At 47.9% G+C, this 23,993-nt stretch overlaps 1 protein-coding gene across 1 annotated transcript in view; it reads left to right on the forward strand.

Moving 5' to 3' along the window:
- nkain2 (sodium/potassium transporting ATPase interacting 2) overlaps window positions 1-23,993 on the forward strand; it is a 651,746-nt gene that overhangs the window by 459,964 nt on the left and 167,789 nt on the right. The gene's annotated exons all lie outside the window — the stretch shown is intronic.

Genomic DNA, 23,993 nt, shown 5'->3' on the forward strand with positions numbered 1-23,993 from the left:
GCTGATATGGACCGGGATTCTCCCCTACCCGCCGGTATGGGGGGTCCCGGCGTGATGAAGTGGCGTGAACCACTCCGACGTCGGGCCGCCCCAAAGGTGCGGAAGTCTCCGCACCTTTAGGGGCCAAGCCCTAACATTGAGGGGCTAGGCCCGCGCCGGAGTTGTTGGCGCTCTGCCGGCTGGTGTGGAAGGCCTTTGGTGCCACGCCAGCCGGGGCCAAAGGGACTTCGCCGTCCGGCAGGAGTCCGCGCATGCGCAGGAGTGTCAGCGGTTGCTGACGTCATCCCCGTGCATGCGCAGGGGAGGGGGTCACTTCCCGGGGCCAGATCACCCCGCGCCCCCCCCCCCCCCCCCCCCCAGGACCACGGAGCCTGCTCGCGCAGCCTTGTCCTGCTGACTGGCGTGGCGCGATTCCCGCCCCCACCGAACCTCCAGTGCCGGAGACTTCGGAACACGGCGGGGGTGGGATTGATGCCGGCCCCCGGCAATTCCCTGACCCGGCGGGGGGTCGGAGAATCCAGCCCATGGTTTCCAAAGTGGACTATATTCCACCCCAACACTAACATCTCTCACTTCAACAAACATCCAAAATAATCTCAATCGCCTTGAATTTTCTTACTCATTTCGGCAAATGTAACAATCACAGTCTGAAATCACTTTCTTAAATAATTAACAAGATGCCCGTCTAATGCATTTTACTAAATATATACGACTATGGCTATTTTTCAAGCTGTTTCATTGTCTCTGATGCAGATTAGAAAGCTCTAAGTCACGTAGATCCACATCCTTTGTTTTTATTTGTCTATTTCAATTTCTCATGGAAGGGGAATGGTGGCTGGGAGAAGAGTGACAATTGGACTGTCTAGTGGTGATGCTCATGGGGAAAGCCAGATGTGGCTTACTATTGTAATGTTAAGGGCTCCTCCTGGCTTCACCTTCAGGTAAGTATTTTTAAGAAGCTTAATATTTTGTTTAGCATCTGCAGGTCACTGAAACAGGCCTTACATCTGTTTCATACATGGGCCAAACAAAGTTTTATGCTTAATGGCCACTTAAAGACCTTTTCTCGACCATCATCAATTTTTAGGCTGGCGGGTGGGGATAGATCAAGGGGAAACTTAAATGAACAATGTTCATCAGGTTTACACCTCATTTTTAAAAATAAATTTAGAGTACCCAATTTTTTTTTTTCCCAATTAAGGGGCAATTTAACATGGCTAATCTACCTAACCTGCACATCTTTGGGTTGTGGGGGTGAAACCCACGCAGACACGGGGAGAATGTGCAAACTCCACAAGGACAGTGATCCAGGGCCGGGATTCGAACCCAGGTCCTCAGCACCGCAGTCCCAGTGCTATCAGAGGCTCCAGACGGGGGCCACCATGCTAGCTGGTTGCACTAGTTAACGGGAGTGAAGTGGGGGGTTGCCAAGAGGTGGGAGTGGGGGAATTGGTTGGCTTTTTATGGGGATGGGGTGAGCTGCAGATATATCAGGACCTGGGAGTGGAGTAGGCCAAGCAAAGTGTGCAGACAGGGTTGCTGACATGGGTGTGGTTGGTGTGGTGCAATTGGGTAAGGAGGGATGGCGGCGGACATCTTGGGGCAGGCCTGGAAAAGTGTGTGCCATCGAATTTTCTGGTGGCACAGGGGGAGGCCCAGTGCCTGCAGTGGAGGTTGGATGTGGGTTTGTTGGCAGGTGAAGGTGTGTTCAAGAGAGGGCAGGCATTCGAGGGTATGTAGAGCAGAATTACATGGCAGGTCTCAGCCTCCATGCTGTGGGAGGCACTTAAGGCAGCAGTCAGGGGTGGCAATTCTTGACGAATGAGCCTAGGCTGCTTAATGTCATTATGATGCCCTTGGAGGGGCAGGAGGTAGACATAGCGCTGGAAATGGATGTGGAGAAGGCTTTAGATCGGGTGGAGTGGGCATGTCTGTTGGAGGTGCAGGGTCGGTTCGGGCTTGGCCAGGGATTCATGGATTGGGTTTGGCTGTTGTGCAGGGCACGGATGGCTAGTGTCTGGATGAATAGGATGAGCTTGGGGTACTTGTAGCTGCTTTGGGGGAACGAGAGAGGGGTGCCCACTCTCCTGGTTGCTTTTTGCTTTGACGATAGAGCCACTGGCAATGGCATTTAGGGCGTTGAAGAGTTAGAGAGGGATTGAGCGGGGTTGGTCTGAGCACAGAGTCAAATTGCATGTGGACGATCCTCTGTTATATATTTCGGACCCGGTGGGCAGATTCGAATGGTTCATGGAGATCTTGAGGGATTTTGGCCAGTTCCCAGGGTGTAAATTGAACCTGGGGAAAAGTGAGGTGTTTCCGATTAAAGAGGGCAGGAGAGGAGGCTGGGGGAGTTGACGTTCCGGGTGGTGGGGATGAGTGTTTGGTATCTAGGAATTTAGGTAGCACGGAGCTAGGTGCAGCTGCATAAATTTAACTTTGCACAACTGGTGGGGGAATTAAGGTGGATTTTAGAAGTGGGGTGCTCTCACTGACTGGGCGTGTGCAGATTTAAAATTAGGGTACTGCCCAAGTTCTTGTTCGTGTCCCAAAATCTCCCCATCTTTGTTCCCAAGAACTTTTTCAGGAAGGTGAATGGGATAATATTTGAAGTTTGTGTGGGCAGGGTGAGGACTGTGCTTTTGGAGAGGTGGGGGTGGTGGTGGGGGAGGAGGGGGTAGGGCTGGCTTTGCCGCGTTTAATGAACAATTATTGGGCAGCCAATATTGCAATGGTGAGGAAATGGGCAGCACGGTAGCACAGTGGGTAGCACTATTGCTTCACAGCTCCAGGGTCCCAGGTTTGAGTCCCGGCTTGGGTCACTGTCTGTGTGGAGTCTGCACGTGTTTCCCCCCCCCCCCCTCCCTCCCCCGTGTCTGCATGGGTTTCCTCCGGGTGCTACAGTTTCCTCCCACAAGTCCTGAAGGATGTGCTGTTAGGTAATTTGGACATTCTGAATTCATCCTCTATGTACCCAAACAAGCGCAAGAATGTGGTGACTAGGGGCTTTTCACAGTAACTTTATTGCAGTGTTAATGTAAGCCTACTTGTGACAATAAAGATTATTATAAATGGGGAGGGATCGATGTGGGGTGGATGATGGCAGCGCCGTGTAGGGGGACGTGTTTGGGGCACTCTTGTGGTGCCCCTTCCATTCTCGCCAATCCATTACTCTTTGAGCCCAGTGGTGGTTTCCGCCCTGTGAGTTTGGAACCGGTGCAGGCAAAACTTTGTGTTGGAGAGCATGTCGTTGTGGGCGCCGATATTTGACAACCAAAGGTTTGTGCCAGCGGGGTTACGGGGGTGATGGCAGGTGGCGATTTAATACTTTAGGGACTTGTTTATGGGGGACAAGTTTGCCATCCTGGAAGAGTTGGAGGAAATGTATGAGTTGCCTGAGGGAATGGTTTCAGATACCTGCAGGTGATGATTTTCTGTGGAGAGAGGTGCCACCCTTCCCGGGTTGCCATCACCGGTTCTGCAAAACAAACTGTTGTTGGAGGATGATATTGGGGAGGGGAGTGTCAGATATTTATGGCGAGTTGATGGAGAGGGAAGGCACTCCAGTGGAGGAGATCAAGTCCAGATGGGAGGAGGAGTTTGGTGGGAAGGTGAGAGCCAGGATGTTCGCCCTGCAGAGCGCGAATGCATCCTTGTCGCGTGTGAGGTTAAGCCTCAACCTTAAGGTGGTGCATAGGGCCCACATGACGGTTGCGAGAATAAGCCGGTTCTTTGCAGGAGTGGACGATAGGTGTGGATGGTGTGCAGGGGACCCGCGAATCACGTCACATTTTTCTGAGCTTGTCCAAGGTTGAGGGGGTTCTAGCAGGGGTTGTCTGCTGTCATGTCCGAGATTCTGGGGGTAGAGGTGGCTCCGAGTCCAGCGGTGACGATATTTAGCATCTCAGAAGATCTGGGAGTCCAGGTGGGGAGAGAAGTCGATGTCTTCACCTCTGCTTCACTGATAGCACGGAGACGCATCTTGTTGTGCTGACGGGACTCGGAGCCGCCGATGGGGGCGGGAGGGGGGAGGGGGGGGGGGGTGTGATTGACCTGGCAGAATTCCTGCACTTGAAGAAGATCAAGTTCACCTTACGGGGGACGGACGAGGGCTTCACCCAAAGGTGGAAGCCATTAATCGATTTCTTCAAGGTGAATTGAGGAGTCACTGGGGGGTGGGGGTGGGGAGATAAAGGGGGAACATTTAAGAGCGCGGGATGAGTTGAGTTTGTATTGGGGAAGCTGTGGGCCTGTCTTCTTTGTTCCTGTTGATGTCTAGTCTTTTTTTTTACACAATTATTTTGAAGCAATAAAAAATGAATTTATAGATCAAGTTTGAAATATAATTTTATTTTACTTGCACATAATTGACTCTTCTATTGTCTTCAAGGACACATGTCCCCAAACCCAATGTTTAGCGGGAATCTTGTTGAGGCTTTGTGGGGGGTTGGGGAGGTGGCGGGGGGGGGGGGGGGGGGGGGGGGGCGGTGTCAGGTATCCTAACTGGAGGGCCAGCAAGAGATCTTCACTGTCTTTTTTTGGGAATGCCCGCTGAACTGCAAACCGATCAGGCAGTAGTGAGGCCAGCAGTCCCTAGGAATGGAAGTCTTATCAACTGACAGCTGCCAGCCAGTCAGAGGCCGGCAGCTCTTGTGCTAAGCTGTGTTACTGGTGGCTGCTGAAGGACAAGAGTCCCAGCTTCATGGAATGACCCAGGCCACTGGTAAGTAATAAAAGCAAATTACTGCGGATGCTGGAATCTGAAATGTAAGGGAAAATGCTGGTAAATCTCAGCAAGTCTGGCAGCAACTGTAGGGAGAGAAAAGAGCTAACGTTTTGAGTCTGATGTCCGATTTGACAAAGAGTCATCGGACTCGAAACGTCAGCTCTTTTTTCTCCCTACAGATGCTGCCAGACTTGCTGAAATTTTTCAGCATTTTCCCTTTCGCCACTGGTACGTAATGTGGCCAACCGGGGGTGTATTTGTGCTTGCAGGATAAGGTCATGCAGAGAGGGATAAAGGGGGATTGGTAGCAAGGATAAGAGAGTGCCTCTCAGCAGACCCCTCCTTCCACTGTCAGGTCCCTTGGAACCCCCCCCCGGCTGAGGGTAACAAAGCTTTGGACAATGGTCGTCAAGGTAGCACAGTGGTTAGCACTGTAGCCTCACAGTGCCAACGATCCAGGTTTGATTCCAGCCTTGTGTGACTGTGTGGAGTTTGCACATTCTCACTGTGTCTGCATGGGTTTCCTATGGGTGCTCCGGTTTCTTCCCACAGTCCAAAGATGTGCAAGTGAAGTGGATTGCCAATATTAAGTTGCCCCTTAGTGTCCAGGGATGTGACGGTTAGGTTACGGGGATAGTGTGGGGTGGATGGTGGAGTGGGCCTAGCAGGTGTGTTTTCTCTGGTGGTCGGTGTTGATTCAATGAGCCGAATGGCCTCCTTCTTCACTGTAGGGATTCCGTGATTACATGACATGATTTTCCCAGTTTTACTGGTGTTTAATTTTTAAGTACAAAAGACCACTTCAGACCAGTATAGTTATTTCTCCGCCGCATGTGACAAGCTGGCCGCAGGATTTCAGCTGCCATCATGCCTCATGGCAACTTGACCGCCAGCCACTGGGTTAATATCAGTGGTGGTGGGATGAGGCCCTTAATGGACTTCAATTGGCATTTAAGGGCCTCAATTGGTAGCAGGGTGTGAAACTCAACCAGAGATCTTTCCATCCAGAACTTACTTCTGACAGGGTCGGGACACTGGCTCAGTCCTGTTATGCCACCATTCCATCTGATTACATGCACTTCCTGCCTCCAAGCCTGCTACCAGTGAAAGCAGAAGATTTTGTTCCTTTTCATCGAGCATTTTATTGCTATAAACTAATAAGATTCCACATATTTCCTTTCTTTTGTTCCACTTTATTCATTCAGCATGAAAGCTTAGTGACAGTTAAAGCGAATGACCATTGAGAACTGAGTACGCATTCTCAAAATTTCTATAGGTGTGAATTGCAGATTGCGGAAAAGAGGCTTTTAAATCCCATATTCCCACCATTTTTTTTTTTAATGATTATGTTGACCAGCCAGTGAACAGAGTGAGCAATATTATTTTATTGGCAATAAAAAGCTGAATGCATGTCATCAACTAAAAGCTGAGAAATTACTATTATTGAAGGCCCTTTTTAAAATGTTCCCAGAAACCATGTAACTAGTAAAATTGCATTAATTAAATTGATTTCCATGGTATTCTGATGGATTTTTTTTTTGTAAAATCACCAGTCGTTGTAAGTTGATTGGTGTAAGACCAAAGATGGAGAAAAAGCTACATTCTGCTTTTAAATATTTACAAAAGTAACTATGCTTTTGAAAACAGACTAAATGGTACAAAATGAAATACTTCTTGCTGTTTCTTGCCGAGAAATTCCCAAAAATAGGCTCTAGCCCCTGGTACCTCATGGCACATTTATACCTCACTATTTTGTGCCTGCATCCGTCATGAGTGCAAATGGCAATGTGGTCACAAAATCTCACGAGACTCAAAAAACAGGAGTCTTGACAGTGAGATTTCGGGCACGATTTTACTGCCGCGCTCTCGCTCAAGCGCGACGCGGCCATTGGATCGCAGGAGAGGCCAAAATGAGGACCACATCGGGCACCGATCAGTTTGCAATCTAACCAGCCCACTCCCGTTGGTGAAATCGGGATACTGCCACAGCATGGTGTGAAACCAATAATCACCACTTAAAGCCAATCTCCATACAATTAACGGAAATTACCCCCCCCCCCATCTAATGGCCTCCCGTGATTTAATCACCTCCCCACGAAGGCCCCAATTAGTACACTTTTCTCAAAAGCGAAGCTGATGGAATGGCTACCATGGATATTTAAGGAAGTGAGTAGCCATCTTCACTCCCAGGCAATGATCCTAGGGGCACTGGGACTGCTGCCCCAGTGCTCGAGGGGAGGGAGGGGAATGGTGAGGGGTCTACCATTTTGGAGGGGGGGGGGGCCTCAGTTAGGGGAGAGTGGGCCACAATTGGTCGGAGGTGGGGGAGGCGGCCCTGGGCAGGGGGAGGTGGGTGCCTAAGTGCCCGCGGGTCCGCCATGCCACCCCTGGATTGTGTGTACCCATAACGTTGATGCAACAGTCAAGAAAGCCCAACATCGTTGCTACTTCCTGCAGAAGCTAAAGAAATGTGGCATGTCTGCATCAACTCTCACAAACTTCTACAGGGCAGCACGGCAGCTCAAGTGGCTAGCACTGTGGCTTCACAGCGCCAGGGTCCCAGGTTTGATTCTCCGCTGGGTCACTGTCTGTGCGGAGTCTGCACGTTCTCCCCTTGCTGCATGGGTTTCTTCCGGGTGTCCCGGTTTCCTCCCACAGTCCAAAGACGTGCAGGTTAGGTGGATTGGCTGCGCTAAATTTCCCAAAAAAGGTAGGAGGGGTTATTGGGTTACGGGGATAGGGTGGAAGTGAGGGCATAAATGGGTTGGTGCAGACTCAATGGGCCGAATGGCCTTCTCTGCACTCTATGTTCTGTGTTATAACAGGGGCAAACCCAGTCCCTATCATGGAGGAATCCGGAACACCCGGAGGAAACCAACGCAGACACGGGGAGAAAGTGCAAACTCCTCACAGACAGTTACCCCAGGCTGAAATTGAACCCAAGTCCCTGGAGCTGTGAGGCAGCAGTGCTAACCATGTGCCACCATGCCCCCTGCTCGAAATCAGGACTGTGATTCTCTCCGTAAATCATATTTGTTTTAACTCAGGAGGTGATTCATACACTTTGAAAGGGCACTGTGAGCATTACCCACTGAAATTTTATAAATAAAAAATGTAAAAGCTGCTCTTGTGCAGATTCAGACCCTAATCCCAAATTCCTATTAATTATGGAAAACTGGTAAACAGCAATGATAAAAACTCAACTGTCGATTCATCCCAAAATCTTCAATTACACCATCCTACATGAAGCACATAAATCAATAATAAACTATGTCAGAACCAAGCTACAATCCAATCCATTTCATTGTGGTGCATTGAAAAAGTAGATTTAAACACTTCAAAGATTCTTTGTGCAGATTGAATGCAAAATGTTCAATGTGTTTTTGAGTGTGTGTGCATTTTAAAGAAGTGTTCAAAAGGATAATAGATGTTTCTGAGTATATGATTATTGCTAGACTATTCTTACAGCTCAATCATTTAGAACAGATAATGCCCTATTAAAATTATTTTACAAGAAAGCAACTGTAAAAGAAAAAGCATTGCATATGTGAATTTCTAGTATATCTGTAAGAGTTGAGAAGTTAATGGTAGGAGTTTTCAACCCCCATGAACAGAGAATTGGGGGCAGGGGAGGAGGTACAAATGTCATTAAAAATCTGAAACTCGATCATAACCAGCCGTTTACCAGCCTGTTGCTCATTTTAATGGCAGTAAATCAGGTGGCAGGGTAATCGGCCTGGTCCCAGGAGGCAAGTCGTTCATTAAAATATTTTAAGAGGGTGGCAGAGCCTCCCTTCTTGCAGACAAAGAAAGCGGGAGATATGTGCATTTACTTCTTTCCTTTTGCATCAGGAAGTGCATGTGTATCCTCTAGGTCCAAAAGGCTTTGCTGCATATGAGTGGACCGCACAAGGTGGGCTGCAACCTCCACAGAATGATATCTGACACCGTCTTCACGGTGACTTCACTACCAGATAGCTGTCTGTAGCAAAAAGTACTGAAACTGAATTAAATGAAGCATAGATAACAGTAATAACAACGTGTCGGTGAAGGAACAATAGGGACATTTGACATAGTGTCTCATTTCATTAAAAGTGTTTCTTTGTGAGCTGATAGTGTAAGGGTCCTTCCTGTTTGTTACTGTTTATTCCCTTATTTGCCTTTCTTTTATTTTTGATCCATGGACGATTTATGAACATGTGCCGGGATTCTCCGTCCCGCCGGGGCAGATGGCTGGTGCAGTGCCACCCGCGCGATTCTCCGTCTTGCCAGCCAGCCAATGGGATTTCCCATTGTGGACAGACCCAGTCCGTCGGGAAATCGCCGGACCGCCGGCGCAATAAAGAATCCCGACAGTTGAGAATCCAGACCATGGTCTTTAAGTGAGCCTGTATCTTAAATTCAAGCAGATGGAAGCAGTGGCCTGCACCTTTAATTCAAATCAAAGATTCCAGAAGACTCCGCTGTTTTAGACTGGTGATTGCAGACTGGCCAACATCAGCGATAACTCAGTTTTATTGAGTTGGCTGGTGGCCAATAAATTGGCCCAAAAGGTTGAGCTTTGTCCAGTAACAGGTGGTGATTGGATCTGATCCCATTGGAATGTTTTCAGAGACACAAAGCTCCAGTTTGGTTTCACCTTTAATTCTGCAGACTGGACAAAGAGGTCTAACTAACTTGCTCCAAAAAACTAACTAATTCCACCCAGAAAACCAATGTGAGGGCCGACTCTCTCTTCAGCTAGTCTGTGTGTCACGCTCTTGAGACTGCAGAGGTCTGAAGTCAAACCACAAGCTGAAAGCAAGGTTTGATTCAAAATAAAGTGTCTTTACAGGAAGATATAGGCCTGAAGGTGAACCTCGAGCTGAGGGCCCAAACTGATAAGAAATAAAGTGTCTCCCCAGAAAACCTTTTGCTTATCAGACAGAAGTTGCTAACCTGCAGTGACCCTGAATGAATGACTCTGCGAGGTAGATCATTACCAGCTGTAAACCAGAGACTTTGATCAACCAGCATGCTGTGGAAGGTGTGCTCAAGAACTTCCATTTGAAGCAAAGACTCTTATCTTTTGACTTTCATTCTTATTATCTTTACTCCTTTCCACCCTCTATGTTTGTCTGTCATGTGGGTGTGAGTAGAGGATGGGACAGTTAAAGGGGGTCGTAGATATTAGCTTGCTGCTATGCAGTTTTATAAATAAACAGTAATTGTGTTTCAACTTACAAACCTGATGACCGTAATTATTAGATCTCCGAGGGTCAAAGGCTTAAGGAATTTTTATAAGAATCATTGGTTGATTCACTTGTGTTGTGACTTTGGGACACGTGGGGCTGGAATTGACCGCACACTTGCCCAGGGTGTTGTAACAATAGGTCCTGAAAAAGTAGAATCGTTCTTTAATTTATGGTGTTTATTTAATTTCTAAAAAATTAAGCAACAAAATAACACAGGTGAAATCTATATTTGTCTAAAAAGCAAGGATTTAAAACAGACTTGGAGCAAGGCAGCAAGTGCAACGGTGAGTGGGATAGCGAGCAGGGCGATGGGCAAAGCAATGAACAGCGTAGCTGGTGAAATGCAGTTCATAGTGGTGGGCAATGTGGAAAGCACATCAGCGGGTAAGGCAGACAAATGGATGGCACAATATTGACCTCAGTGGCCCCATGCATTCACCTTTGGAACAAATGGGTGTTGATTTCCTGTTAGTGCACAATGATGACCAAGAATTGAGTGTACAGAAGTGCATGAAATAAAACTGATACTGTTGAGAATCCTGTCAACTATGGAAGACAGAAGAAATAATGGTGATGGAGGAACTGGGAGAAAGGAATAGAATTATTACAAGAAGTGGGATGTGAAGAAATATAGTCATGGCTTATCGTGAATAATGTTAATAACCTATCACTCCCCTGCCCCCAATCCCTAACCTTGCGGATCTGCAGTCATATATAGGTCAGAGCAGGTGAGGACAGCAGACTTCCTTCCCTAAAGGGTATTAGCGAACCAGATGGGTGTTTATGTCAATGATTTCATGGTCATCATAAGACTTTTAGTTTTTTAATGAATGAATTAATTAACCCGGGTCCCCAGAGCATTACTCTGGGTCGATGGATTACCAGCCCAGTGACAATACCGCTACGCCACTACATCCCCACATAGCAATGGCAGGAAATGCACCAATACAGTCATCAATGCACTGGAATAAGAGCTCTCCTATCTCTGCTTCACCAAGGTGAATCTTCACATGTACTTTTAATACAAGTCCTCTTCACTCAACACCATTGACGGCATGGTGGCACAGTGGTAAGCACTGCTGCCTCACAGCACCAGGGACTCGTGTACAATTCCCATCTTGGGTCATTGTCTGTGTGGGGTTTGTACATTCTCCCCGTGTCTGCGTGGGTTTCCTCCGGGTGCTCTGGTCTTCTCCCACAGTCCAAAGATGCGCAAGTTAGGCAAATTGGCTATGGCAAACTACCCCTTAGTGTTCAAAAGGTTAGGTGGGGTTATTGGGTTATGGGATAGGTTGGGTTGTGGTCCTAGGTATTGTGTACTTTGGGAAGGTCGGTGCAGACTCAATATGCTGAATGGACTCCTTCTGTAGCCAGAGGAAATAGCATCCCTGAATCCAGTCTGTCCAGCCCTGTCAGAATTTTATATGTTTAAATGAGATGCCCCTCATTCTTCTAAACTACACGGAATACAGGTTAAGGCGACTCAGTCTCACCTCATATGACATTCCTGCCATTGCAGGGATCAGTCTGGTGAACCTTCATTATACTCCCTCCATGGCAAGCATATCCTTTCTTAGGTAAGGAGACCAAAACTGCACAGTACTCCAGGTATGATCTCACCAAAGCCCTATACTGCTGCAATAAGTTATCCTTCTCATGTACTTGAGTCCACTTGCAATGAAGACATTTGCCTTCCTAACCACTTGCTGTACTTGCATGCTTGCTTTCAATGACTTGTGTACTCGGATAAGCAGGTTCCTTTGCATGTCAGCATTTCTCAATCTAGCACCAATGAACTGATACCCTGCCATTGTGTTTCTCTGTTCAAAGTGGATAACACGTTATATTGCATCTGTCATGAATTTGCCCACTCAATCAACTTGTTTAAATCACCTAGAAATTTCTTAAAATCTTGCTCATCACCCACATTCCCAAAATGTTTTATGTCACCAGAAAACTGGGAAATATGACATTTGGTTCCCTTATCTAAATCATTGGTGTATACTGTGAATAGCCAGGACCCAAGTACTGATCCCTGTGAGACCCCTTAATCACCACCTGCCGCTCCAAAAAAAAACATTTATTCCTACTCTCTGTTTCCTGTCTGCTATAATTCTCAATCTTTGCTCAAGTATTACTTTGCTCTAACAGGTAAGGCAAAGTTCAGATTTATATCAAAAGGTAAAGACCCTGACATTTTCTTTTCAGCTATTTACATTATTTTGCTGGGAGTTCTGCCAGTTCCGGAGCGGGTGAGTGGGAGAATCATTGTAGAATCTTAGAGTTAAATCACCATGTCACTATATAATCAGGAATTGGGAGTGCTGGTGTGGGCCTCAAGTCACGCATAATTGCACATGGCAGTGGCATTTATGAACTATAGTCTATTTAATCAAATAGTATAAACCTACTAAATATCCACAATGTCATTTGAGTACTGGAAAACTGCTGCAGTTTCTCGTTATTTCTTTCTTTGTGCTTAAAAGATATGCAACAAATGTACTATGAGGACCTTGAAACCATCCTTTTGTGGCAAGGAAGTCAAAGGATGTGTCGCCTAATAAAACAGCTGATGCGTTTCAGCTAAAAAAAAACACACATTGTACCTAAAAAGCAGCAAATAGAGAAACCAAATGTTAGTAAGTCTCTCACTTGACAAAATGTGGCACCAGGAAGTACCAGCATGTTACCTGAAAGTACTGTAAATTGAAGCCAATGTGCTTGGTATCCTCTGTAATAATATATCAATATGGGAAAAATAACATTTAAGGTCCTGCTACATGCTGAGAGAAATGGGAACAGTTTCTGCTCTAAGTGCAATCAGCGGCCTCGGCAAAGATTGCACCCAATATTTAATCAGCTTTAAAAAGTGTGTTTTTCTCAAACTTTTAGTGAAACACAGCAGTCGCAATATTTATCATGACCCAGCATTTTAAACTGTAAATTTAAAAGTAATATATATTTTAAATTTCTGAATATATTCAAGAGTTGATGAAAATGTTTTTTTTAATGTTTCCAATAAAGGGGCAATTTAGTGTGGCCAGTCCAGCTACCCTGCACATCTTTAGGTTGTGGGGATGAGACCCACGCAGACACGGGGAGAATGGGAAAACTCCACATGGATAGTGATCCGGGGCGGGGATCAAACCCGGGTCCTTGGTGCCATGAAGCAGCAGTGCTAATCACTGTGTCAGTGTGCCGCCCACAAGAGTTGATGAAAATAGATTAACACTGCTGAAAATTAACTTATCATAAAAAATAGAATTTTTACTAACAGTGTCCATGCATCACCTATGAGTAACCCAATCTTATATAACTGAAAATAGCTTTTAATGGATGTACAAAATCATTTCTAGATAGAATGGGGTACATTCATCAGTTTCTTCGCAAAGTAAGAAAGCAATTGCATCCAAATGTTTTCAACCATGGGCTGGATTGTCCGCACCCTCGTGCCTAAATTGCGGCGGGTGCAGAGAATCCATTTTCCCACAAGAAATAAGGACCGGTGCCGGTTCCCCGATTCTGCAGGCCACCTGGGACCTACCTGGGGCCATTGCCAGAGGCCCCCTCAGCCATTCTCCGCCCCCGACCGGCCAAATTCCCGATGGTGTGGACTAATGTGCTCCCGGCGGTCGGATACTAGCCTGGCAAAGAAAGAGCAAAGAACAGTACAGCACAGGAACAGTCCTTTCAGCCCTCCAAGCCTGCACCAATCTCGTGTCCTAGCTAGACCAACCGCCTGTATCCTTCTATACCCCGTATGTTCATGTGCCTATCCAGATAAGTCTTAAAGGTCGCTAACGTATGTGTCTCAACCACCTCACTTGGCAGTGCATTCCAGGCAACCACCACCCACTGTGTAAAAAACCTTCCTGCGCACATTTCCTCTGAACCTTTCCCCTCTCACCTTGAACTTGTGCCCCCTTGTAATTGTCATTTCCGCCCTGGGAAAATGCCTTCAATTGTTCACCCTATCTATACCGTTAATAATTTTATAAACTTCTATCAGGTCGTCGCTCAACCTCCATCTCTCTGGGGAGAAAACCCAGTTTATTCAATCTCTCCTCAGAGCTAACACGCTCCATACCAGGCAGTTTCCTGGTAAACCTTTTCGGTATTCTCTCCAAAGCCTCCACGTCCATCTGGTAGTGCGGTGACCAGAATTGGACACAGTATTCCAAATGTGGCCTAACCAACGTTCTATATAACTGTAATGAGTATAAACGCTCAAAAATAATGTTACAGTTAATTACAGAATTGTTACAGAAACATTCCCTCATCAATCAGTTTTATCACCTCCTCAAAAAATTCAATCAAATTAGTGAGACATGACCTCCTTCATACAAGACCATGCTGTCTGTCGCAAATAAGACCATTCACTTCCAAATGTGCATAGGTCCTATCTCTGAGAATCTTTTCCAACAATTTCAATATCACTGACGTCAGGCTCACTGGCCTATAATTACCCAGATTATCCTTGCAACCCTAATTAAATAATGGTACAACATTGGCTATTCTCCAATCATCTGGGATCTCACCTGTGGCCAACGAGGACACGAAGATTCCTGTTAGAGGCCCAGCGATTTAATCTCTTGTCTCCCTCAGAAATCTGGGGTAGATGCCATCTGGGCCTGGGGATTTGTCTACCTTAATGCTTTTTAACACATCTAACACTTCCTCCCTCGTATAATGACATGTTCTAAAATGTTTAAACATCCCTCTCAGACACCATCAGTCAACGTTGAAGTGTTGGCTAGTGTAGACTTGATAGATGAACAGACACTTCCAACACTGATGAAGGTTCAACTCAATTTTATTAACTACTTCTAACTAACTAACACACGATGACTGTGGGTCTAAATGATGCTAACTTAAACTAGAGACCTAAGCCTTGTCCGAACCAGTTGATTCTCTCAGCATGTGGTGTGAGTCTGTGCTGGGCTGGATGAGTTCTTGTTACACTCAGAGGCAGCACCCAGAATGAGCGGGAACCGTGGTGCCCTCTGCCTTTATAGTGTGTGTATTCTAACTGGTAATTGGCTGCGGTGTTTGTACATGTTGATTGGTCCCTTTGTGTGTCCATCAGTGTGTGTCTGCACCGTGATATACTGGTGTATACTATGACATCCCCCCTTTTATAAAAAATGTTGATATAGGCATGTGATAATAAATAGTGTGGGTGTGTGGAGAATGTACCTAGCTACGTGTGAGGTGCGAAGACATAAGTACAAAGCTATATACAGGGAACAAGACTATTTACAGAGGAAGGTGCCTGGTGCAGATGACTACCATGAACTGGAACAACCAACAAATCTATTTACAAATAACTGGATAACGAATGCAACAATGAAGGATATAGAAAAAAAAACATTTCAGAAAGTCCACATGTGTACATAGTTCATAAGTTCAGTCTCTCAGGTGGGCGACGAACTCTGGTTGACCGCCTCAAGGGTGGGGCAATGGCTGGCGCATCAGGAGCCGGGAGGGCTGCAGCGTCATCAGGGGCAGGCAGAGTGACTGGAAGCGCCACACAGTCCACGGCGGGATCAGTAGAAGAGCTGATCGGAGGATCCCGTGACGACCATGGAACCAGGCGAAGAGCACGCCTGTTGTGGCGTTGAATGGATCCATCCGGTAAGCAGACCAGGAAGGAGCGGGGGGCCACCTACCTTAGAACGACAACAGGAACAGACCAGCCACCATCCGGGAGGTGGATGCGAACCTTGTCGCGTGGATGGATGTCGGGAAGGCCAGCAGCCCGTGAGTCGTAGGAAGTTTTCTGTTGCAGTTGAGACATGTGCATGCGGTGGTGCACGAGGACATAATCGAGGTTGGGAGTGAGAATCGATGGCACCGTCGTCCTGAGGGTGCGGTTCATTAGCAGCTGAGCAGGCGACAGGCCGGTGGAGAGCGGGGCGGAGCGATAGGCCAGCAGAGCAAAATGGAAATCTGAGCTGGCGTCGGCGGCTTTGCTGAGGAGCTGCTTAACTATGTGGATCCCCTTTTCCCCCTTCCCATTGGATTGGAGGTATAGGGGACTGGACATTACGTGCTCAAAGTTGTGGTGTCGGGCGAAGCTGGCCCATTCCTGGCTTGCAAAACAGGGGCCATTGTCTGACATGACCGTCAGCGGAATGCCATGTCAGGCAAATATCTCCTTACAAGCCCTGATCACAGCCGAGGATGTGAGATCGTGCAGCCTGATGACCTCCGGGTAACTCGAGAAGTAGTCGATGATGATGACGTAGTCCCTGCCCAATGCGTGGAACAAGCTGCTGTCCACTTTGGTCCAAGGCGATGTGACGAGCTCATGGGGCATCAGGGTCTCCCGTGGTTGGGCGGGCTGAAAATGCTGTCAGGTAGAGCAGTTGAGCACCACATTGGCAATGTCATCATTGATGCCCGGCCAGTAGACGGCTTCTCTGGCCCTGCGGCGGCATTTCGCGATTCATAAATGGCCTTCATGGAGTTGCTCCAACACTAGCTGGCGCATGCTTTGTGGAATGACGATGTAATCCAATTTCAGGAGCACCCCGTCGACAACCGCTAGGTTATCGCGGACGTTGTAAAATTGCGGGCATTGGCCCTTGAGCCATCCGTCTGACATTAGACGCATCACCCACTGCAGAAGTAGATCAGCCGCTGTCTCGCAGCAAATTTGCATCAGTCGTGCATCCGAAGCTGGCAAATGTGAGGCTACAAGCTGAACTTGAGCATCTATTTGGCAAATGAAGCCGTCATGATCACACGGAGTTGTGATCGTCCTTGAGAGGGCATCGGCAACAGCAAGGTCCTTGCCGGGGGTATAGATCAGTTGAAAGTCGTACCTGCGCAGCTTGAGTAGGATACGCTGGAGGCGAGGCGTCATGTCATTCAAGTCCTTTTTGTTAATATTTACAAGCGGGCGGTGGTCGGTTTTGACCGTGAACTGCGGAAGTCCATAGACGTAGTCGTAGAACTTCACGACTCCAGTGAGAAGGCCGAGACACACTTTCTCAATTTGTGCAAAGCGCTGCTCTGTGGGGGTCATCGCCCGTGACGCATACGCAACGGAGGGCCATGACGAGGCCTCGTCTCGTTGCAGGAGCATGGCACCAATCCCTGACTGACTGGCATCAGTAGACATTTTGGTCTCTTTGGTGGGGTCGAAAAATGCCAACACTGGGGCCGTGGAAAGCTTGGCCTTCAGCTCCTGCCATTCACGCTCGTGAGCGGGGAGCCAGTGGAAATCTGTGGTTTTGCAAATCAGGTCTCTGAGGGCCGTGGTGTGTGAGGCGAGATTCAGGATGAACTTCCTGAGGAAATTCACCATACCCAGGAACCGGAGGACCACTTTCTTGTCCTCGGGCATCTTCATGGACGTGATTGCTGCAATCTTGTACTCGTCCGGACGCGCCCCCTGTTGGGAGATGTGATCCCCCAGAAACTTGATACTCGACTGTCCGAAGGAGCATTTGGCCCTATTGAGGCGGAGGCCGTGTTCGTGGATGTGACTTAAAATGCGCTTAAGGCGGGCAATGTGTTCCTGCTGGGTGGTTGACCAGATAATAACGTTGTCAGCATATACCCGGACGCCGTAGATCCCCTCCATCATCTGCTCCATGATCCAATGGAAAACGTTGGACGCAGAAATTATGCCGAATGGCATCCGGTTGTAGCAGAACGTGCCAAAGGGTGTGTTGAACGTACACAGCTTCCTGCTTGAGTCATCTGGTTGGATCTGCCAGAAACCCTTCGAGGCATCCAGTTTTAAGAATAGTTTGGCGTGGGCCATCTCGGACGTGAGCTCCTCCCATTTCGGAATCGGGTAGTGCTCCCGCATGATATTCTGATTCAGATCTTTAGGATCAATACAGATCCGCAGCTTGCTGGACGGTTTCTTGACGCAGACCATGGAGCTTACCCAGTCTGTGGGTTCTGTGACCCTAAAGATGACTCCTTGGTCCTGGAGGTCCTGGAGCTGATGCTTGAGGCGGTCCTTGAGGGGTGCTGGGTCTCTGCGAGGTGCGTAAATGACAGGCGTGGCGTTGGGCTTGAGTAAGATTTTGTACGTGTATGGGAGCGTGCCCATGCTTTCGAAGACATCATGGTATTGCTGGATGACGGAGTCGAGTTGCGCCCTGAAGTCTGTGTCAGAAGATGCAGACATATCGCTTGAGGAGAGAGAGTGTACTCTCTGCACGAAGTGGAGCAGCTTGCATGCCTGCGCACCAAGCAAGGAGGCTTTTGAGGCAGCAACAATTTCAAACGGGAGAATGACTGTGTGAGCACGATGTGTCACCTCAAGGCGGCAGGAGCCGCTGGCGGCGATGGCATTGCCATTGTAGTCCAGCAATTTACACGCAGATGGCAGGACAGCAAGCTGTACGCAGAGCTTGCAAAAATCAGACGACGCAAAGAGATTGGCAGAAGCGCCAGTTTTCAGGCTGAACCTGACAGGGGACCGGTTGGTCGTAAGGGTGGCACACCACTCATCATCCTGGCTGACGCTGTGGACGTGGACAGGTTCAGTGCCACGCTTGGGGGACATCCTGTTTGTGGTAACAACGCCGATTTGGAACGGGACCTGAGGGTCATCGGGCACAGTCGAAAGCAAGGTCTGGAGTAGGTTAATTGGTGGCAGGCTGGATAGCCCTGACGTCTCTGTGGGGCTGGGTGGACCTTCGAAAAACAGCAGGCATGGAGGATCTGCACATTGCAGCATAGTGGCCTTGTTTGCCAGACTGCAGGCAGCGTCGGGACTTTGCGGGACATTGCCGCTTTAAGTGGGCGGAGCCACAGTTGCCGCACGCCGGAGCATCGGGACGTTCGTCGCGCCACCGCGCATGCACGGGGTGATCCAGCATGGCATGCACCTGTGCGAAGCGGTCCGTGACACCAGCACGCTCGCTGCGTGTAAGCGCGGGAGTCCGCGGAAAGCGCGCAAAATGGCCACCATCGTTCAGATCCAGAGCCTGAAAAGGTTTAATCATTTGGACCCGTTCTGCCTCGTAAGGGACTTGCCGCGCCGTTTCAGCGGCCTGGATGCAGGAGTAGCGCGTGGAGGCAGGTCTCAGTGGCCGTAGAGAGAGTGAGTTGCTTTACTTTCAGTAGCAACTGGCGCAGGGGCTCAGATTGAACACCAAAAACAATCTGGTCATGGAGCATGGAGTCAGAGGTGGACCCGTAGTTGCAGGACTGCGCAAGGACGCGGAGGTGGGTAATAAAGGACTAGAAAGGCTCGTCCTTACCCTGAATTCACTGCTGAAATATGTATCTCTCGAAGCTCTCGTTGATCTCAACCGCACAGTGGCTGTCGAACTTTAGAATTACGGTCTCTAACTTCGATTTGTCCTCCCCTTCATCGAAAGTGAGCGAGTTGAAAATGTGCACAATGTGGTCCACGGCTGTGAAGAGGAAGAGAGCTATCTTCCGTGCATCCGAGGCAGTTTCCAGGTTCCTGGCTTCGAGGTACAGCTGGAAGCGCTGTTTTAAAAGTTTCCAGTTTGAGCCCAGATACCCGGCAATGCGGAGAGGCGGCGACGGGCGAACGGAGTCCATTCTGTAGGATGGCGCGAGGCAGTGGAAGGCAGAGCACTGAAAGGTAGGTCTCAGAAGTGCGAGCATCCCTCAACTTCTGGTACCATGAAGTGTTGGCTAGTGTAGACTTGAGAAATGAACAGACACTTCCAAGTTGAAGGTTCAACTCAATTTTATTAACTAATTCTAACTAACTAACACACGATGACTGTGGGTCTAAATTATGCTAACTTAAACTAGAGACCTAAGCCTTGTCCGAACCAGTTGATTCTCTCAGCACGTGGTGTGAGTCTGTGCTGGGCTGGATGAGTTCTTGTTACACTGAGAGGCAGTGTATATTATGACAAACGTGTCCCTCAACTTTGTGAATACCGTGCAAAATATTCATTAAGGACCTCACATACGTCCTCTGATTCTACACATAATCTATGTGATTTGTATCTTCTTGAATAACCAAGTGCCTCTGAATATAGTCAGTTAATTTTCTACTCATTCCTTGTTCACAGTAAATTCAATAGTTCTACCCTGTTCCTCATCATTCAGATATTAAGAGTAAAAGTAGTAGTGATACACCTGTGGAACTGCAAAATATTTTATTTACCTCTACCCTCTGCTTGCCCCGGTTCATTGTCCATGTGGAGTTTGCACATTCTCCCCATGTCTGCTTGGGTCTCACCCCCACAACCCAAAGAAGTGCAGGATAGGTGGATTTGCCTCTAAATTGCCTCTTAATTGGAAAAAAAATGAATCGGATACTGTAGATCGAAAAAAAAATCTCTACCCTTTGCTCTTTGTTTCTCAGCCAATTCTCAATTCATCTGAATAAGCATTAACATCAATATACTTGAAGAACTTTATTAACTGCCTTTCAAAATCCAAATAAACAATATTTAGTAGATTATGCTTGCCTATTAGCTCATTACCTCAAAAGTAGATATTTATGGTATGACTATGGCTTTGAAAATCCTGCCTCCTTATGATAGCCATGCTCTTCAGGTGTTGATGTGCCATGGCCTGAGGTGTTTGTATTAGGTCTCGTACCTCACTCTGCCTTGGCATTATCATTGTATTTGGCACAGTCAGCGAATTTACAGGAGTTGGACATGAGTTTGCAGTGGAGCAGATGGTGAATCATTTGCAGCTCACCACCACGGTCGCACATCACTGAGATATTGTCACTGTAACTCAATTCTTGCATCATTGCTTTTCAACCACCAGTATCACTGCATACATCTTTGAGCTACTGCCATATTTGCCATGGTTCAGATGCCCCATCTGGAATCTGTACATTGGGTTCAACATTCAGACAATGCTACTTAGACTGTAGATATGTTCTTCAGGTTTCAATTCTATAACATTATACTGTCAAATAATGGTGGTTGATGGAGTGTATGAGGCTGTGTCGCAACTTCAGTCTGTTCTGAGCCGCATGGTGCTGGAACTATCTATGGTGAATAGAGGAGAAGAGCCTGAAGAGGAGAAACATCATAAGAAGCAATCAGCTAGGTTTTTGAAGTTTCATGCATTTTTAACCATTACGAATGTCAGGTTAACCGGCATGTAACTGTCAGCCTCATGGCATACTTCATCTTTTGCGTATTCCATGTCCTCAAGTACAGCCCTATTAATTATTGAACTCTGAAAAATATCCATAAGTTCCTTTTAATTCTATGAGGGTAAAGTCTCAGGCAAGCGACCATTCGGATGCCACGATTGTAAAAAAAATAAAATTAATTTCACTTACCGTATATATTTACACCCCCTACTGCCCCGAAGAGCCCACACTTGGGCCGGGCTATTTATGTCCCTCAAGTTCCTGGGTAAAGGGGCTAGCTCTGCCCCCCTCATCTGGGTAGATCGTAATCAGGTGAGGCCATGGGGCCTCTGAGGTTGCAGACCCCTGGGCCTCCTGTCGGGTTATAACAATGAGGATTCAGTAGCACGGTGGCGCAATGGGTTAGCCCTGCAGCCTGACGGCACCAAGGTCCCAGGTTCGATCCTGGCTCTGGGTCACTGTCCGTGTGGAGTTTGCCCATTCTCCCCGTGTTTGCGTGGGTTTCACCCCCACAACCCAAAGATGTGCAGGCTAGGTGGATTGGCCATGCTAAATTGCCCCATAATTGGAAAAAATGAATTGGGTACTCTAAATTTGTAAAAAAAAAAATAACAATGAGGATTCTACAATGTGTCCCAACAATCCCTAGTGACTTTCAGTTTATTTTTCGAAGCTACCTGGGGGATGTGATCATTGCTGGCAAAGCCAGCATTTGTTTGCCATATCTAATTATCTTTGAGAAAGTGGTGGTGAGATGCCTTCTTGACTCATTGTAATCTATATGGTACTGCCACAATGCTATTAAACAAGAGGAAATTCCAGGATTTTGGCCCAGTAAAAAGGGAACAGCATTTTTTTTCCAAGTCATGATGGTGTGTGATTTTAGCAAAATTTGTAGGTGTTGCTGTTTCCAGGCACCTGCTGTTCTGGTTCTTCAAAGTGGTAGAGTTCATGGATTTTGGAGGTCCTGTTGAAAGAACCTTGGTATGTTGCTACTGGACATCTTGTGGACAGTGCACACTGCAGCAAGAGCACTGATGGTGGAATGAGTGAATGTTTAAGGTGATGGATGGACTGGCAAGCAAGGAAGCTACTTTAAACTGGATGGTGTTGATCTTCTTGAATGGTGTACAGTAAGAGGTCTTACAACACCAGGTTAAAGTCTAAGTTTATTTCGAATCACTAGCTTTCGGAGCAGTGCTCCTTCCTCAGGTGAGTACGGTGGTGTTGTAAGACTTCTTATTGGGCTCACCCCAGTCCAACGCCGGCATCTCCACTTCTTGAATGTTGTTGGAGCTGCACGCATCCAGATAAGTCGACTTTATTCCATCACACTACTGCCTTGTAGATAATGGACAAGATCAGCAGTCACGAGGTGAATTATCTGTCACCAAATTTGTTCTTGTAGCCATAGTATGTGTGTAATTTTATCCAGGATGCAATTCTGTGAAAATATTTCTAAGTGTGGTAGTGAGCGTGAACTGCCGGCAGTCGGCCAGGTGAGGCCGTTAATGCTATTTAGCGTTAAGTGGACTGCTTAACAAGGACTCGCAGGTTTCTCGATACAAATTAAGTATCACCAGCCGATTAGCTGGCACCGCGCTTGCCAGACCCCACTGACTTGCTCAACCAACCCCAGCTGGCTCGCAACAATGGCACCAAGGAGACCGGCCCCAAGATTCAGCGATGCAGATTAGAAGAGGCTGCGAGACGCAGTGGAGGCCATGAGAGATATCTTGTACCTCCGAGCGTTCCTGAGGATCAGCAATTGGACAGCCAGTGTTGCCTGGGATCAGGTGGTGGCAGCTGTGAGCGCCGGGTGTGTAACCAGAAGGACTGGCATCCAGTGCAGTAAAATGACCTACACTGGGCAGTGCAAGTGAATAGACATTCTCGCCACCCCCCCCCCCCCCCCCACCCTCCCGAGACCTTTCCACCCCCACGTGAGCATCCATACGTCAACCCGCCAAGCGACCCCCAACCCATCTCCACCCCTCCTCTCATAAGACGTCTCAGGTCCTCCTCCCATTTCCAAAGGGTCCAGGTCTAGCTCCTCCTCCACTATTCTGGCTAAGAACGCAAACACTCCCGCCCGGAATCTTCCCAATTTTTCGCAACCCCAAAACGTGTGTATTGTTTGCTGGTCTCCGCCCACACCTCTCACACTCATCTGGTACCCCTTGAAAGAACCCACTCATTCATGCCCGAGTCATATGCACCCTGTGCACCACCTTAAACTGTATCAGGCTCATCCTTGTACAAGAGGAGGTCGTGTTTACTCTTCGCAGTGCCTCACTCCATACTCCCCAAATGATCTTCCCTCCCAACTCCGCTTCCCATTTCTCCTTGATCTTCACCACCCGCCCGCCTCCCTGCTCCCCCAGCCAGTTATATATATCCCCAATTCTTCCCTCCTCCCTCCCCTTCCACATCCGGAAACAGCAGTCACTTCAGCAGGGTGTATCCCGGCAACTTAGGGAACCTCCGCCAGACCTTTCACGCAAAGTCCCTAACCTGTAGATACCTGAACTCACTACCCCTTGGCAACTCTACCCTCTCCCTTAGCTCCTCCAGACTGTTGAACCCTTCCTCCAGATACAGATCCCTCACCTTGACCAGCCCCACTTCCCTCCACTTCCTGTATACACTATCCATTCCCTCCGGCTCAAACTCGTGATTCTCGCACACCGGCATTAGCACCGACGTCCCTTCCAAACTTTAATGCCTCCTCAACTGATTCCATATCTTCACTGTGGACTGCACCACCGGGCTTCCTGAATACCTCTCGGAGCCATTGGCAATGCTGCCATCACCATAGCCCTCAAACTAGACCCCTCAGAAGATTCCTCCTCCATCCTAACCCACTCTCCCCCTCCTCCTTCTCACCACCCGCCGCACTTTCTCCACATTTGGCGCCCAATAATAATGAAGCAAGTTCGGCAACGCCAACCCTACCTGC

Source organism: Scyliorhinus canicula, chromosome 6 (assembly GCF_902713615.1).
Source record: "Scyliorhinus canicula chromosome 6, sScyCan1.1, whole genome shotgun sequence".
Classification (NCBI taxonomy): domain Eukaryota; kingdom Metazoa; phylum Chordata; class Chondrichthyes; order Carcharhiniformes; family Scyliorhinidae; genus Scyliorhinus; species Scyliorhinus canicula.